Raw genomic sequence first — 15,911 nt, forward strand, 5'->3', positions numbered from 1 at the left:
TTAGCCTTCAGTGGGGCTTTAAAAAATTAAAGCTTGGGACACATGGGTGGCTCAGTGGGTTAAGCATCTGTCTTCGGCTCAGGTCATGATCCCGGGGTCCTGGGATCGAGCCCCACATTGGGCTCCTTGCTCAGCAGGGAGCCTGCATCTCTCTCTGTCTGCCTTCCCCCCTCTCTCACGTACTCTTACTCTGACAGATGGATAAAAATCTTTAAAAAAATAAAAATTAATAAAAATTCAACTTTAGGAAGTATTGTTCTGTCAGGTTTTGTTTGTTTTTGTTTTTGTTTTTTTTCCTTCCCACTGCCGCTATTCTGAGTAGCTCTGAATTCCTGTTAGGTGGAACTTGAAGCTCAAAATCTAATGCCCATGTCTCTTTTTTTCCTTGTATTTTTCTTTACATGTCATTTTGCACATGATTCAGAAATAGTGTTATCAGCTTTTATTCCTGAGTATATGTTCATATTTAGACCAACAATTTATTTTGCCACTCTTCAAATAAATGTTATTCAATACCATATTTTAATATCAGATATTATTTCTTGTTTTTATAACAAATTTTATATGCTTTCTGAAGATAAAACCCTCTTACTAGAATATATTGTAAAGGTCTCTTCTATTCACTGAATTGTTTTTTTTCCCTCTAGGCGGAGTTTATCTGTTCACCCTAGTTCTTGTCATCCCTGCTATGACATTCTGGAAGTTTGCTTATTTGAAGTTGTTCTTTCATAGATCTGATGGAAAGACTAGACTGATAATTGTACTCAATTGATATGGATTTCCTCTGCAGTCCTTTCCTCAAAAGGTGGATTAGTTTCCGGCTGTGTGCAATGGGCAGGGCATCTGCAGACAGGTTCCCCCTTGAATTGCATGGACGTGGAGCTGACAGGCACATGAAGGAGCCAAAGTAAAAAAGAGTGTAAGATGACTCCTGGGCTTCCTTTTTTCTCTAGTGTTTGAGACAAGGTTCAAAATTAGCTATGGCTGGATGGCCAAGTGTGGCCTCAGTGGCTGTGGATGACTCAGGTCTCCTCCACGTGGTCTCTTACCTTCCAGTATGAGTTTCTGGGATCATTCTCATGGAAGAGGCAGTCTTCTAACGGGAAAAGCAGAAGCCCATAAGATCCCTTGAGATGTAAGCTTAAAATAAGCACACTGCCTTTCCCACTATATTTTTTTGGTCAAAGTAAATCATAAGACCAGACTAAAGTAAAGGAGCAAAGATAGTAGGCATCACATCCTGATGAGAACAGTATCAGAGTCATATTGCAAGGGGTGTGGGTAAAAAAAGCAATGGAAAATCAGAGCCATTTTTGTAATAATCTACCACATCATGTTTCAGAAGTTCCTCAAATTTCCCTGTCTACTCTCATCACTGTTGCTAGTTGCCTATTTTCTCTCAGTTGCAAAGCCTCCCTTTACAATCTTTTTTGTTTTAATGTAAATGGTGGCAATGGGACTCTGAAACTACATTTTATTTATTTATTTATTTATTTATTTATTTTTAAAGATTTTACTTATTTGACAGAGAGAGATCACAAGTAGGCAGAGAGAGCGGGGGGGTGGGGGGTTGCGGAGCAGGCTCCCTGCCAAGCAGAGAGCTCGATGTGGGACTCGATCCCAAGACCCTGAGATCATGACCTGAGCCGAAGGCAGAGGTTTATATCACTAAGCCACCCAGGCGCCCCTGAAACTACATTTGCTACAATTCATAGTCTGCTGACTTCTTGGGAGGTTCTGTAGGTGGGGTGTGAGGAAAGGAGAGTGAAAAGCGGAAAGAGGAAGGAACTTGCTTTTTGTTTTCAGCTCTGGGCATTCTCCCTACAGCAGGGACAACGGACAGCTGTGGACTCCGGCACTCCCACCTCGTCCTCAGTCCCAGCCACAGAGCCAACCCCCTCTTCCCTCAGATGTACCAAAGGCAGTAAGCCATGCCCCCTCGGTGAGTGGAGCTTTAGCTGGCCATACTCCTTTCCAAGTAACAATCGTGTGGGGGCTAGAGGGTGTTTCCTTTCCAGTCTCCTAGATTTTGATAACTCTACCTCTTCTTCCTTTTTATGTTCTGAGCCCTAGAACTTATAACTGCTTCCTGCAGCTACTAATGTCCATGTTAGCTCAGAATACTTTAGTTTTTCTGCCTTCCAGCACCTGTATAACAAATTCCCTATGCTCCCTGTTAAAATAGCTCATATGCTTTTCATTTCTTGACATAGCTTTCCCAGATGGATTCTTTCTTGTTTTCCAGAATTTTGGTTTCATTTTCCCTATTTTTTTCAATAATTTTTATAAGATATTCAGAGGAGCAGTAGATCCAAGTGCTCAGAGCACGATCTTTTAATTATTATTATTATTATTATTACTATTGTAAGAGTATTTACTATGAGATGAGATCTACCCTCTTAACAGTTTCTTTCTAAGTGTACAATACTACAGTCCCTCTTTTGAGTCTATACCCAAACGAATTGAGATCAGGATCTTGAAGAGTTGTTTTCATTCTGATGTCCACTGCAGAGTTATCCCTAATAGCTAAAATGTGGAAGTAGCCTCAGGGTCCATTAACAGATGAATGCATAAGGCAAAATTCATACATATGTGCAATGGAATATTATTAAATATTATAATATATAATATATATAATATAAACACAGTATTATTAAATATTATTAAAATAAAAAACATTATTGAAGGAAAGAGAGTCTGACGCAGGCTACAACAAGGCTGAGCCTTGTGAATACTATGCTAAGTGAAATAAGCCAGACACACAAAAAAGACTAATACTGTATGATTCCACTTCTCGGAGGTACCTAGAGTAGCTGGAATCATGATGACAGAAAGTAGGAGCGGGGGGGAGGGGTTAGTCAAGGAGAAAAGTTTCAGTCATGCAAAATGAATATGTTCTAGAGATCTGCTGGATAATATCAATGTAGCATCTTAAGTGGTTATTTTCTCTTCTTAATTTATAGTTCTTTGTAGATAAAAAACATTATTTATACTGAAAAAAATATTTCCCCATGGTTTATTGCTTATGTTTCATTGTGCTTATGGAGACATCTGTCATTCAAAAGTTTATTTTAGGGGCACTTGTGTTGCTCTCCATTATGTGTCTGACTCTTAATTTCAGGTCACAATCTCAGGGTCATGAGACTGAGCGCCGAAACTGCTTAAGATTCTCTCTCTCCCTTTCCCTCTGCTCTTCCCCTCCCTGATGTGCCTGCACACTCTCTCTGTCTCTCTCTCTCTGTCTCTCAAAAACAGAAATGGTTTATATTACTATATCAAAGCTGTCCAATTTACCTTTCACGGTTAGAAATATTAGGGTCCAGGCTATCCTGGAAGATATGCTACTATTGCCACCTTGGGTATCAGAAGGGTGCAGTGGATTTTTTGGATTTCAAAGTCCTTTTTGTTTGTTTGTTTTGTTTTGTATTTAAATTCCAGTTCTACCAAGCTTTAGGGGTATGACTTTATGAAGGCTCTTCAGTGACCTCAGCCTCTTTCTTCTCATCTGGATAGTGGAGAAAATAATAAAGTTAATCAGTGCCTTTTTTTAGGACTGTTGTGAAGATTAAGGGACATATGTGTTTAGGATCCTTGAGAGGGGTGTGGCATATCGGGGTACTCAGTAATGGTAGTAGCTACACCTGCTGTTGCTGTCATTGTAACTACAGCAATTTTTATTGTTACAAGTACCACTAGTGGGTGCCTGGGTGGCTCAGAGGGTTAAGCCTCTGCCTTCAGCTCAGATCATAGTCTCAGGGTCCTGGGATCGAGCCCTGCATCGGGCTCTCTGCTCAGCAGGGAGCCTGCTTCCCTCTCTCTCTGCTTCCCTCTCTGCCTACTTGCGATCTCTCTCTCTCTCTGTCAAATAAATAAAATCTTCAAAAAAATTTTAAAAAAAGACAAATATCACTACTGTTTTTACCATTGTCATCACTGCCATTAGTGACCCCTTCCCACTCCCTAAGTATATTCTCTTTTGTGTTTAAGGAAATTAATGAGTTTAGGAGATATGGTAGACTGAATAATGGCCCCCAAAGATATCTTTGTCCTCATTCCTGAAATTTGTGATTGCTGCCTTATATAGCGAAGGGAACTTTGCAGGTATGATTTAGTGAAGAATCTTAAAGTGGGAGGATTTTTCTGGATTATCCAGGTGGACCTAAATATAATGTTCACTTAGAAGAACAAGGAGAAGAGAAGGCAATGTGATCAGTGAGGTGGATTTTGGAGTGTTGCGCCTATAGACCAGGAGTGCCAGCAGCCACCGGAAGCTGGAAGAAGCTAAGAACGGTCCTGCCCTGGGCTCGCTTTGGCAGCACATATACTAAAATTGGAACAATGCAGAGAAGATTAGCATGACGCATGCACAAGGATGACATGCATATTCGTGAGGTGCTCCGTATTTAAAAACAAGAATGGATCCTTCCCTGCCAAATGAAACAGGCCTGCTGCTACCTTGACTTGAGCTCATCTTTGGATTGCTGGCTTCTAGAATGGTAAGAAAATAAACTTGTGTCATTTTAGCCACCAGTGTTGTGGCAGTTTATTATGTTGGCCATAGGAAACTAATATGAAAGATAAAAATTGTAATTTTGGAGAGTCCCTGCATCTCTTCAAGCACTCTTACTACATTACTTGCTGGAATGCATTGGATTATGTCCCACCAACAGAAATGCCGCTTATTTGAAACATCATGGGGGAAGTCTGCGTATGAGGAAGATAACCATGGAGCTTCTTTTGGTCCACCGACTGCCACAGCGTCGCCCTCCATGTACCCCAAGGTGGCCCGAGAACCCGGCTTGTGGTGTTCCAAGCAACATGTTGTCATAATGCTGTTTAAATGGAAAGTAATTAGAATGTTTTAAAATCTCATGTATAGTTCTTAAGGGAAGCCAAGAAAGGAGGTGCTTTTGTGGGTATTAGAGTAAAGTGAGAGGCTGACACTGACTTCAGTGAGTGTAGAAGTGTAAAAGTCCATGAAAAACACAAAAATAGGTAATGGCAGTATAAGAAGTACTAAAACTGGGGTAAGCACACTTCTCTGAGTGTTTATAGAAGAAGAAGGATCAGAGAAACGTTACTTTGTAGTACTTTTTATTTTAATTTTTTTAAGATTTTATTTATTTATTTGAGAGAGAGAGAGAGGATGAGTGGCAGGAGGAGAAGGAAAAGCAGACTTCGCACTGAGCAGGGAGCCTCAGGGCTCGATCCCAGGAGCCTGGGATCATAACCAAAGCAAGAGGCAGACCCTTAACCGACTGGGCCACCCAGGTGCTCCCACATTATAATATTTTATGTAGAAGCTATTTAACATTGGCGAGGGTAAGCACAAGCTTCCGGTGGCCTGGGCTCTCACTGTGGCCCCCTGGCCTCCTCTTTGTACTTCAACTCAAATTAAAAGATTGTTTCACCTGCATTTAAAAAATGCCCAGAGGTAACCAGTGACTAAGAGAATTAGAATAAACCCAGTCAAGCCATTTTCTGCTTAAACTTACAAATACCTAAAGGTCAGACTAGACCCAACCTGTTAGAACAGTAAGTTCGTATAGCCAATCTCATTCTGACATTTGGGCAACCCTAGTATCACCATCTTAACAGCTAATGATATATGCTGCTAATAACCTAAAGACTGATGTCACAGATGAATACTCTGGAGAGCAATATATAGCCTCATTTTCAATTGTTATAGAATAAGAAAGCAGTTTTAAAAGCTATTTTTGCCTTGCAACGATATAAATTTTTTATTATTATATCATGTGACTATTTCCCCACCATGACCAGTCATCCGTATATAGTTAGTGATTTACTACATGCAGAGAGGAAAGGAGAATTGATTATTCATTATTTTTTTTAAAGGCCTAGATTAAGACCTCCCATGCAAGTGCCTCTCGAGCTACAGCTTAGTACTGTGACAATTCCTCCAATGGCTGAAGAAAGTCCTATGCAAGAATTAAAGTTGCCATTTGAAAACATGCCTATTACTGTTCCCAGCCTGCTTCGATACGTCCCTTATGAACAATGCTTTGAAGCAAGAGGGGGATAAAAAAAAAAAAGGTCTACTTTGAAGTGACTGGTTTGAAAAAGTCTCAGTATTCTAAATTAAAACATTATTTTGTAGTCTGATCTGTCTCCCTAAATCTCTCAGTATGAAAATTTCTAAGATTGAATTCTTCCTCCTCTTAAGAAAAAAACAGCCTTTAAAGAAGTTCCCAGTGAAACATCAAGGAGGATAGTGTATGCTTAGTGACTGGTTAAACCACTGTCAGCTAACTAAAAAAATTGACCATTTAATTATGAATAGATAGTTATTTATGAATAGATATAAAGTTAAGCATAGAGCATTTTATTAAATACATACCCTAAGGTCGTGCTATTGTAAAAAATTAAAAAAAAAGATGTAGGTCTCAAGATACATCTGGTAAAATATTCTTACACTTTTGCAAATAGGAATAAGCACACTTTCCTATTTTGGCAAATAGGCCAGATGCATTGTTTTTGAAAACTGATTAAAACAGCAGTTTAGGGGTGCCTGAGTGGCTCAGTGGATTAAAGCCTCTGCCTTCCGCTCAGGTCATGAGCCCTGGGTCCTGGGATCGAGCCCCACATCGGGCTCTCTGCTCAGAAGGGAGCCTGCTTCCCTTCCTCTCTCTCTGCCTGCCTCTCTGTCTACTTGTGATCTCTGTCTGTCAAATAAGTAAATAAAATCTTTTAAAAAAATAATAGTTTATTTACATAGATGTCTTGTTATAAAATGCCCTTGCATTATTGAGATACAACTTGGATTCAACAGATTTTACACATACTATTTTCTAAATTTTGACAAATATATATCTTTGTTAACACACACCCCTCTCAAGATATGGAACATTCCGGGGCGCCTGGGTGGCTCCGTAGGTTAAGCCTTGGCATTCGGCTCAGGTCAAGGTCTCAGGGTCCTGGCATTGAGCCCCCTGCATCGGGCTCTCCGCTAGCAGGGAGCCTGCTTTCCCCCCTCTCTCTCTGCCTGCTTCTCTGTCTGCTTGTGATCTCTGTCTGTCAAATAAATAAATAAAAACCTTTAAAAATTGTTAAAAAAAAAAAAAAGATATGGAATGCTCCTTCATTCCTCAGTGTCTCCTCAGGCTACATTTAGTCACTTCCAGTCCCGCTTTTTCCCCCAGTACCAAAGGCAACTTGATTTGTGTGACCACAGGTTTGTTTCACCTGATTCAGACTTTCATACAAGTGGAATAATCTGTTTTGGTTGGGGTTTTTTTGTTTGTTTGTTTGTTTTTAGTACAACAAATGTTTTTGACATTTACCTGTGTTTTTACATTTATGGATAATTTATTCATTTTGTTACCAATGGTATTCATAGTATACTAGTATTCTATTGTATAGCTGTACCACAGTTTGTCCATTCTGTCAATAGATTTTTTTTTTTTCACATAGTTCAATCACTAAGTAGGAAGGTACTAAATCTATGGTGCTAGTGGTGATAGATACTGGTTTGGTCTGAGATCAGAGCGATTCGATATGTATTTCTGATTATAAAGGTTAAGAAAAGCATGGGGAGCTCACACAAGGACTAGACAGTTTAAGGGTGGATGTAAGGGTCCATTGTACACTAGTATAACTAAGAAAATAATATTTTTGATCTACTGTCCCATAATTTAGAACAGGTTATTAATATGAACTTGACTAGCATCCTTCTTTGTGACCATTACAACCAGGATTGGTGCTAATGTAAGCATTCTTTTTCATCTGAATTCATAGTGACATATTCAATGTGCTGTAATTTTCATTTCAGAAATGCTTTATTTAGTCTCTTTTGCTTCTAAGAGGCAGAAGCCTACTCAGGTCAGATTAATTAAAGGAGGGTTTTGAAAAAGGATGTGTGTGGAAAATAGTGAGTACAGAATCTCTGGAAAATCTGAGCAACCAGAAAGGCCGCCCTGAAGGTAGGTAGAACTTGAGCTCCATAAAGAAGTAGAAGAATTTAGTGAATTTTTTCTTTAAATCTCTCAGTGATTCATATGAGATAGCTATATCCACGTATCTACTTATTCCTGGTTACCTACTGAAAAGTAAACCACCGTTAGCTCCTTTGGGGCCATATCTTTCGTGTCAGAGTCCATTGTAAGCCAGTAGCCAGTTCAGGAATATTTATTCTTATATCAGGCACCCATATGGTGGGGATATTCTGTTAGAGGACAGAGCCACTTGTCGTCAGCCTACTTCTGATGGAACAGATTCTTTTAGAAGAGGTTAAGCACCAAAGGATACTATGAGAATAAAAAGCTGAAGAAAGTAAGGCCCTAAATAAGCACTACTTCTGAGTTTTGCATTTATATCAGGTGCATTTTCCAATACTTTGATTGAGTCTTGAGCAGTGTGAAGTCCTACTTCTACGAGGTTTGAGTGTTTAAAGGATTAGATGAGGAAAATGGTGAAGATAGTAGTGAGGTAGAGATCATAAAGGCTAATCAAAAATAATCTAGAGAGAGGAAAACTAGAGGAATAAACTGTGGAATTAATCAGCAATTAGGGCTATGATAGAATTTGAAGGGACTGAAAAGAGTCGATAGTCACAATGAGAGAAAAATCAACAAACAAAAGTTAACACAGAAATGGAGGAGCCGGGAAGGTATGTAGAAAGACAGACACAGGGCGCCTGGGTGGCTCGGTGGGTTAAAGCCTCAGCCTTCGACTCAGGTCATGATCTCAGGGTCCTGGGATCGAGGCCCGCATTGGGCTCTCTGCTCAGCAGGGAGCCTGCTTTCTCTCTGCCTGCCTCTCTGCCTACTTGTGATCTCTGTCTGTCAAATAAATAAATAAAAATCTTAAAAAAAAAAAAAAAGAAAGAAAGAAAGACACAGCCAGAACATCAAGAAAGCACTTACGGCACTATTAAAACTTCTTTTCTGAATATGATTTGCTTTTACTTCTCTCATTCTTGTGAGAAGCATTCCTATGTGAGTGTCTTGAGACTGATCTATGTGAAATGGCATTACCCACATTGGCCCCAAGCTGGCTAGAGTAGTCCAAGAGAAAGTCCCTACCTACAAGAGAAAGGCAAGACCTGAGTGACAGCTATTTCCTGAAGAGACCTAGCATAAGTCACGTATGACACGCAAGACATCAAACCATCTGAAGCCTTCCTAAAGGTGTAGTTCAAGTTCACATAGTGAAACTTGGGCTTTCAGGTTGGTGTCATGGGGACCAAGAACTACTTTGTGGTCACTTATTTCTGCTTAGCTTTGTAAGAAGGTCGAGTATGCTATCCCTACTAAAGTCTAGATTGCTTCTATTTCTGCTTCTGTAATCTACCCGTTTGGTTGACCCAGATTACTTATATCACCTAGGATCTTGAAGGAGAGGCCCTTAGAAACAGGAAATACAAAGAGGAAAAAATTAGAAAGAGTTGTCCATTCATAACCTTCGTTGCAATGTAGCGGGTGCCTATAGAGTGAATGTTCTTCTTTGACATAGAAGAGGTTGGTACAGATGTTGTATTAGTTACCTCCTTGTAGAAGATGGTTGGACAATTCCCGGTTCATTGAAGTCAGTGTCTTATTCACTAAGAAAGATGAAGGGTCAAGTTTGGTGTTAAAGCACCATCTGAATTAGGATATGCACCCTTACAGTAACAGCTAGAGATCATTGTTTTTCAATGAACAATTCCCAGTTGTTATCTCTTCTGTGAATGTCGTTCCTCCTACTGTTTTTTCTTTGTGAGTAGGAATCTGGCAACACTGGTCCATTTCTCCTCACTTCACAAAAGCGAAGCTTCATTCCTATGTGACTTGTTTATGACTAAAGCTGACTGTAACTGGGGACCTGATTTGTATTGGTTCAAGTGCTTTATCTCATTCAGTGTATTTTCACTAAAATAAAAGAATAAGAATGAGTTTGATCTTCTTTTATACCAGAAGTAAATGATTTCTAAACATTTTTAACATTCTTACCACCTCCACTTTACTTGTTTCTAAAGGTAAGATAAAGTTATTGTTGTAATAAATTCTTCTACAGAATTGTATTTCCCTTAAAGGCATTTTCCTCTCTGTAATACTGTGATAGGCATTTATTCATGAACTAAAAGAATGAACTTTTTTTTTTTAAACTATTGACAACATGACAAACATGTGCCAAACACTGCATACATTGAATATGCCTGCCTCTAAGAAACTTATGGTTAAGTAAACAGCATGAATGTGCACAGTTCATACTCTCATGGAGAGTATATTTTTCTCCAGAGAAGTTGAATTGAGATCCACTCATAGAGATGAGCACAGCTGATTCTGCATACAGCTGATATTAATAGAATAAAATGGTGATTTGAAGTCAATAGGGTTTTTTTTGACAAGTTGTATAATCATATTTTTATATCTGAGATAACTAATAAAAATAATAACTGAAAATACTTTGTTTTTTACTGTCCATCACTAAAAGCAAAGCTTAAACAAAATCCAGGGATGCCTTGGTGGCTCAGTGGGTTAAGCCTCTGCCTTCAGCTCAGGTCATGATCTCAGGGTCTTGGGATGGAGCCCCGCATTGGGCTCTCTGCTCAGCAAGGAGCCTGCTCTCTCTCTTCCTGCCTCTCTGCCTACTTGTGATCTCTCTGTCAAATAAATAAATAAGTAAAAATCTTTAAAACAAAATCCAATTGTAGGATTTTTATTTTTAAACTGTTGGTTCATTAATGAGACTATAATTCACAGAATATAGAATTTTGTGGGTTTTTTTTTTTTTTAATTCTGTTTCTTTTGCCACCTGATGCCTCTGAACGGGATTCAGTGTTAAAAACGTCAGTTTAAAAAAAAATTTTTTTTTATATCCCTGACTAGTTATTCTATGTAGAACATTTTTGTCATGAATAAGTTTGTTAGTGTTTTAACTTTGTTGAACCAAGTATAATGCTATTATCCTATGTTTGTAAGATTATACAAAAGATGCTATGAAGAATATTTCTATTCTAAGAAAAATTGAACCACTAAACCAATTTGTAAGCCTTTTCATCCATCTGTTTTCTATATTTAACTGAACAAACATCACTTTATTTTAAAGATATATTGAAACTGTTTTGTAATTCACAATCTTAAACACCATACAGTTATCATTTCATCTCAAGATAGTTTTTTTTTTCCATTGCAAATCTTTGTGAGTAGTAGTGAGGAATAGAGAACAAAATTAGAAGAAATAGAATATATCCTGTTATTTTTCTTTTCCCCAAATTAATTATGCACAGACTTGATGAGAATCATTGATACATTTGATATCACTGTATCAGTAGTGAACAGCAAACATTTTTTTTAAAGCCTCAAATTGCTTGGTGAATAATAACCGTTTTTCATATGCAGGATAGTCTAGCCTAAAAGCTAACTGGAGGCAAAATTTTCTCTACCATCTTCATATTCGTTTCTGGTATCTGAGACCTTTTCCCCCATGGGACTGGTTTCTTTTGCCATTTAAGATAATTTCATGGACGATGGAAACTTACCAGCTTGTGGAAGCAGACGGTTAATGAAATAGGGAAAGTTATACCCTTGTTAAACATCGATTTTCCCCATCTATCTGTCACCTGACAAGGAAGCAGCTAGTTCTCCTCTATGAGCTCATCGTGCATATTGTTCTCAAAATAGTTCTCGCACTCATGAAATTATTTCCCTGTTTATATACCCAATATATCGCACGATCATTATTAGCATTACTTATTGTATCTTGTTAGTGGTTAGCAGATTGCCTGCTATCTGACAAGCATTCTAAAAATTTATTAAAGTGAGTGGACCTGTTTGCTGTTTCTAGGTTTTTTTGTTGTTTTATTTTTCATTTTTCCCCCCCGATTGTTAAAATCCCAACTGATCCCGGACTCAGCCCCAAAATGATCCTTTTCCATGGCAACTTTATTAACTATTCAGAGCTCTTTGTTTTGTGCCATCCACTGTATACTGTATTACCCCTATTACTCTTTAAACTGCCTGTTGTGATAATTTGTTTGCAGGCCCATCTCTTCTAATGGACTCTGAGATCCTTGAAGAAAGAGTGTTCTTCTTCCTCCCTTTTTCCCATCTCAAGAACAAGGTGGGTAGGCTCTGATTTAATACATTATTCAGTTTATCCCTCAGTGTTTGACAGCTACTTCTTGAGCATTTGCTATGTGTTGCACATGGTTCTAGGCACTGGTAATCCACTGGTGAACAATGCATATAAACCCCTTACCCTCATGTACCTTACATTCTTGAGCAGAAGTCCAATAATAAGCAAAGAAATAGGCAAGGTAATATCACCTGGTAATAAGAGGAAAATAGAGATAGATAAAGGGTTGGAGGTATTTAAAGCACAGTGGTCATGGAAGGCCTCTTGGACCTAGTGATAATTGATTAGTGATTTGAGTGCAGTAAGAAATCAAGCTTTGAGAACATCTATTGATAGAACATTCCAGTTTGGGGCAACAGCAAGCAGAGCTCAGAGAAAGCCGTGTGCTGTGTATACTTTTGATGATGGTTGGTATATTTGGGATGGAGGAAATGAGTAGAGGTCAGAGAAGGAAATGGGGGCCAGATCTTCTAGACCATGGTATGGAATTTGGATTTTAAAATGTTCAGCATAGATAAAGAAAGGAACTGACAGTGTATTCACATGAGTCTGTGACTATTATATAATGTAGCTATTTTTCAAATGTACCAGATTTAATATTTTCTAATAAACATTGACCTCATTAAGGCAGTTATTTTGGAATGTGGGGAAATATTTCAGTAATGTTCTTACTGCTCAAGACATTTTGGAAAGTATCTCTTATGCTAATGCCTTCAAGATCCCATGGTGCATATTTTGAATATCTCAGATTGATGGAAAAAATCATGATTTTAAATTGGATTTGGTTTTTGGAAACAGACATTTGCCATTGAGAGCCAAATTTAGTGAATAAAGTGGATAAAAATTCAAGGAACATAGATCTGACTCCAAAGAAAAGTAGTACTTTAATGTAGTGAGGCTAAATGTGAGTGTCTTTTAAACTGGCTCAAAAACACATTTCAAAAGAAAATGCCCACATATATGTGTGTGTGTATGTACACACACACACACACACACATACACACACACATATTTACTGCTTTGAAGGTAAGCATATACTCTGTAAAAGCGTAAAAACTATGGTAAAGCAAAATTTGATGTTATAATTTCCCCCAAATTATAATTCCCATTGTCAGTAACTCATTTAAAAACTTGATTAATAGGTAGGTGTATGATGCAGTGAGAGAGCGTATTGTTATTGTTATCCTGTACCTTTTAATAGAGAAACAACTAAACTATTCAAATCAACCATTATCACACTGAGAAAAGAACATGGGCACACATGTTTTTCCCTGTCCATCTTCAGCCTAACCTTAGATGTGGAAACTACAATTTTACTTTGGATTAATGTATTTTAGGGCTTAAATAATTAATAGGTATTTTGCTATATTTTTGAAATGTTTATATAAGATCAAAGGAAAGTAGAATTGGATCATGGGAAGCACTTGAATGAACAAATCGTCCTTCAGGTTTCTTTTTCTCATTGGAGAAGACATAGTTCTGAGTAAGGGCTGACTGTGTCTTCTCTAAGTCATTTGTCTCATTATGAACTTGATTGTAAAGGCAGGGATCATGTAGAATTTAAGAAACAAAATAAATGAGGATAAAGAAATCCAACCAGAAACAGACTCTTAACTCTAGAGAATACACTGATGGTTCCCAGAGGGGAGCTGGGCTGGGGTGTGGGGAAACTGGTGAGGGGGATGGAGTGTGCTTGTTGTAAGGAGCGCTGTGTGTTGGACGGAAGTGTTGAATCACTGTATTGTACACCTGAAACTAATATTACTCTGTATGTTAACTAACTGGAATTTAAATTAACAACTTAAGAAAAAGAAAAAGAAAAAAAAAGATTAAAAAAATAAATAAAAGCAGTTATAAGGTTCCACATCCACCATTAACTTTGCTGACAATGTGAATTGCCAGAAACAGCAAGCAGCTAAGGAAAGAATACTAAAATAACTCCCATTGTGTGAAAACAGTGTCTTCATTATCACTCTAAATGGCAATTCCTGTGTTGACGATACTTTTATATTATGAACAAATGGTTTTTAAAATTGCTTCTTGCTACTTAATACAAGTGACTTAAGACAGAGAAAAAGTTAGATTTTAATTTTACTTTATTTTAAACAGTCGAAACATAAACAAAAATATATCCTTCCTTAGATGAGCCAATTTGGCCATCAGTCTCTAAATTCCAACAAGTTCTTGATCATCAGGAGTATGGATATTCTAGATTATCTAACAAACTAAGGCTGTATCAAAACAAGACAATTCTATGGGACTAGAGGAGGGTTTTTTGGTTGTTGTTGTTGTTGTTGTTTGTTTGTTTGTTTGCTTTTTAAGTAAAAAGAGTGTTGAGGCACCTGGGTGGCTCAGTGGGTTAAAGCCTCTGCCTTTGGCTCAGGTCATGATCTCAGGTCCTGGGATCGAGCCGCGCATCAGGCTCTCTGCTCATTGGGGAGCCTGCTTCCCCTCTCTCTGTCTCTTCCTGCCTCTCTGCCTACTTGTGATCTTTCTTTCTCTGTGTGTGTGTCAAATAAATAAATAAAATCTTTTATAAATAAATAAATAAATAAAAGGAGTGTTTGCACTACCATGTCTCTGAGCTTTTCTATAGAAACTTCTAATATTTCTGTGGTTAGTTAATTGTAAAATGTGTTTTCCTACCATATATAAATACACTAGTCATTTTTAATAGGTTATTTGCTTTTACAAGCAAATACAATGTACAAAATACTTTCTGAAAGTTTCCTTTTAGCTCTACTTTTTGATATAGTAAAGGTCAATACTTTCAGATTTTCATATATATGAGATCTTAGCAAGGATGTATTTATACTTCTTTGGTCGGATTATGAAGTAATTAGCATCACCCTTATGCCATTCTCTTCCTGGATACACACATAGAATTTAACTGCACTGATATGTTCATTGGCTCTAGAGGAATGAATGTTATAGGAGTTTTTAATCTTTACTATAGGGCATGTTACTAAGTGTGATCTTGGCAATCACTGAATAATTTGACATATTTGGAAGTAGAAGCTAATTGCACATATGAATCTAAGCCAACTCAATCATATTCATATTTTTAAAATACTTCAAATATAACCTGCCACATTGAAAATTCTGCATCTTGCATTAAAACCCTGCCTTAGAAAATCAGTATTCATTTCAGTTCTACATTGGAATAAGCACTAGTTATAGTATCTTAAACTAGTAGTCCACAGTAATATGACTATCATCTGTCTGTCTGTCTGCTGGTCTCTGCATCCATCCATCTGTCTTTTATCCAGCTAATTTTTCATCTCTGCATTTAATAGACACTTATTGTGGAGACTGTGTATCTGGTGCTAGTGATACAAAAGGAAACATCATTTTATTTTTAACTTGGAGAAGCCTGTAGGAAGGTCAGGGAGACCTACATTAAAAAGTGTACAAAAGTAACATTTGAACACAGTAGTGTGGTAGCAGAAGGAGTGACTGACTCCCTAAAATGAGGAAACAGTTCACAAAGGACATGGCTCGTTCTTAAAGTGTGAGTAGGAGTTTTCCCGGGCATTCTTGGAATGTAAACGAGAAAACAGTTGTCAAAGAGCATGGCCAGATTCTAGCAAAAAGGCTCAGGTGTTCACGGTGTATGGTGCGTGCATAGGAAAATGGAGCAGAGTCTAGACGGGGAGTAGGGGCAATGCCATGAAGGGCTTTCTGTGATGGGCTAACCCCGATCATGAGAATAAAAGTCAGTTACCAGGGGCGCCTGAGTGGCTCAGTGGGTTAAGCCGCTGCCTTTGGCTCAGGTCATGATCTCGGGGTCCTGGGATCGAGTCCCGCATCGGGCTCTCTGCTCAGCAGGGCGCCTG

The 15,911-nt window shown here is 38.1% G+C and overlaps 1 non-coding gene across 1 annotated transcript; it reads left to right on the forward strand.

Moving 5' to 3' along the window:
• Positions 1-4,300: 4,300 nt before the first annotated feature.
• Positions 4,301-4,407, forward strand: LOC122917868. Its single transcript, XR_006386495.1, has one exon. It is a non-coding gene; the product is annotated as a U6 spliceosomal RNA (small nuclear RNA).
• Positions 4,408-15,911: the final 11,504 nt, after the last annotated feature.

This window comes from Neovison vison, chromosome 9 (assembly GCF_020171115.1).
Source record: "Neovison vison isolate M4711 chromosome 9, ASM_NN_V1, whole genome shotgun sequence".
NCBI classification, from domain to species: Eukaryota; Metazoa; Chordata; class Mammalia; order Carnivora; family Mustelidae; genus Neogale; species Neogale vison.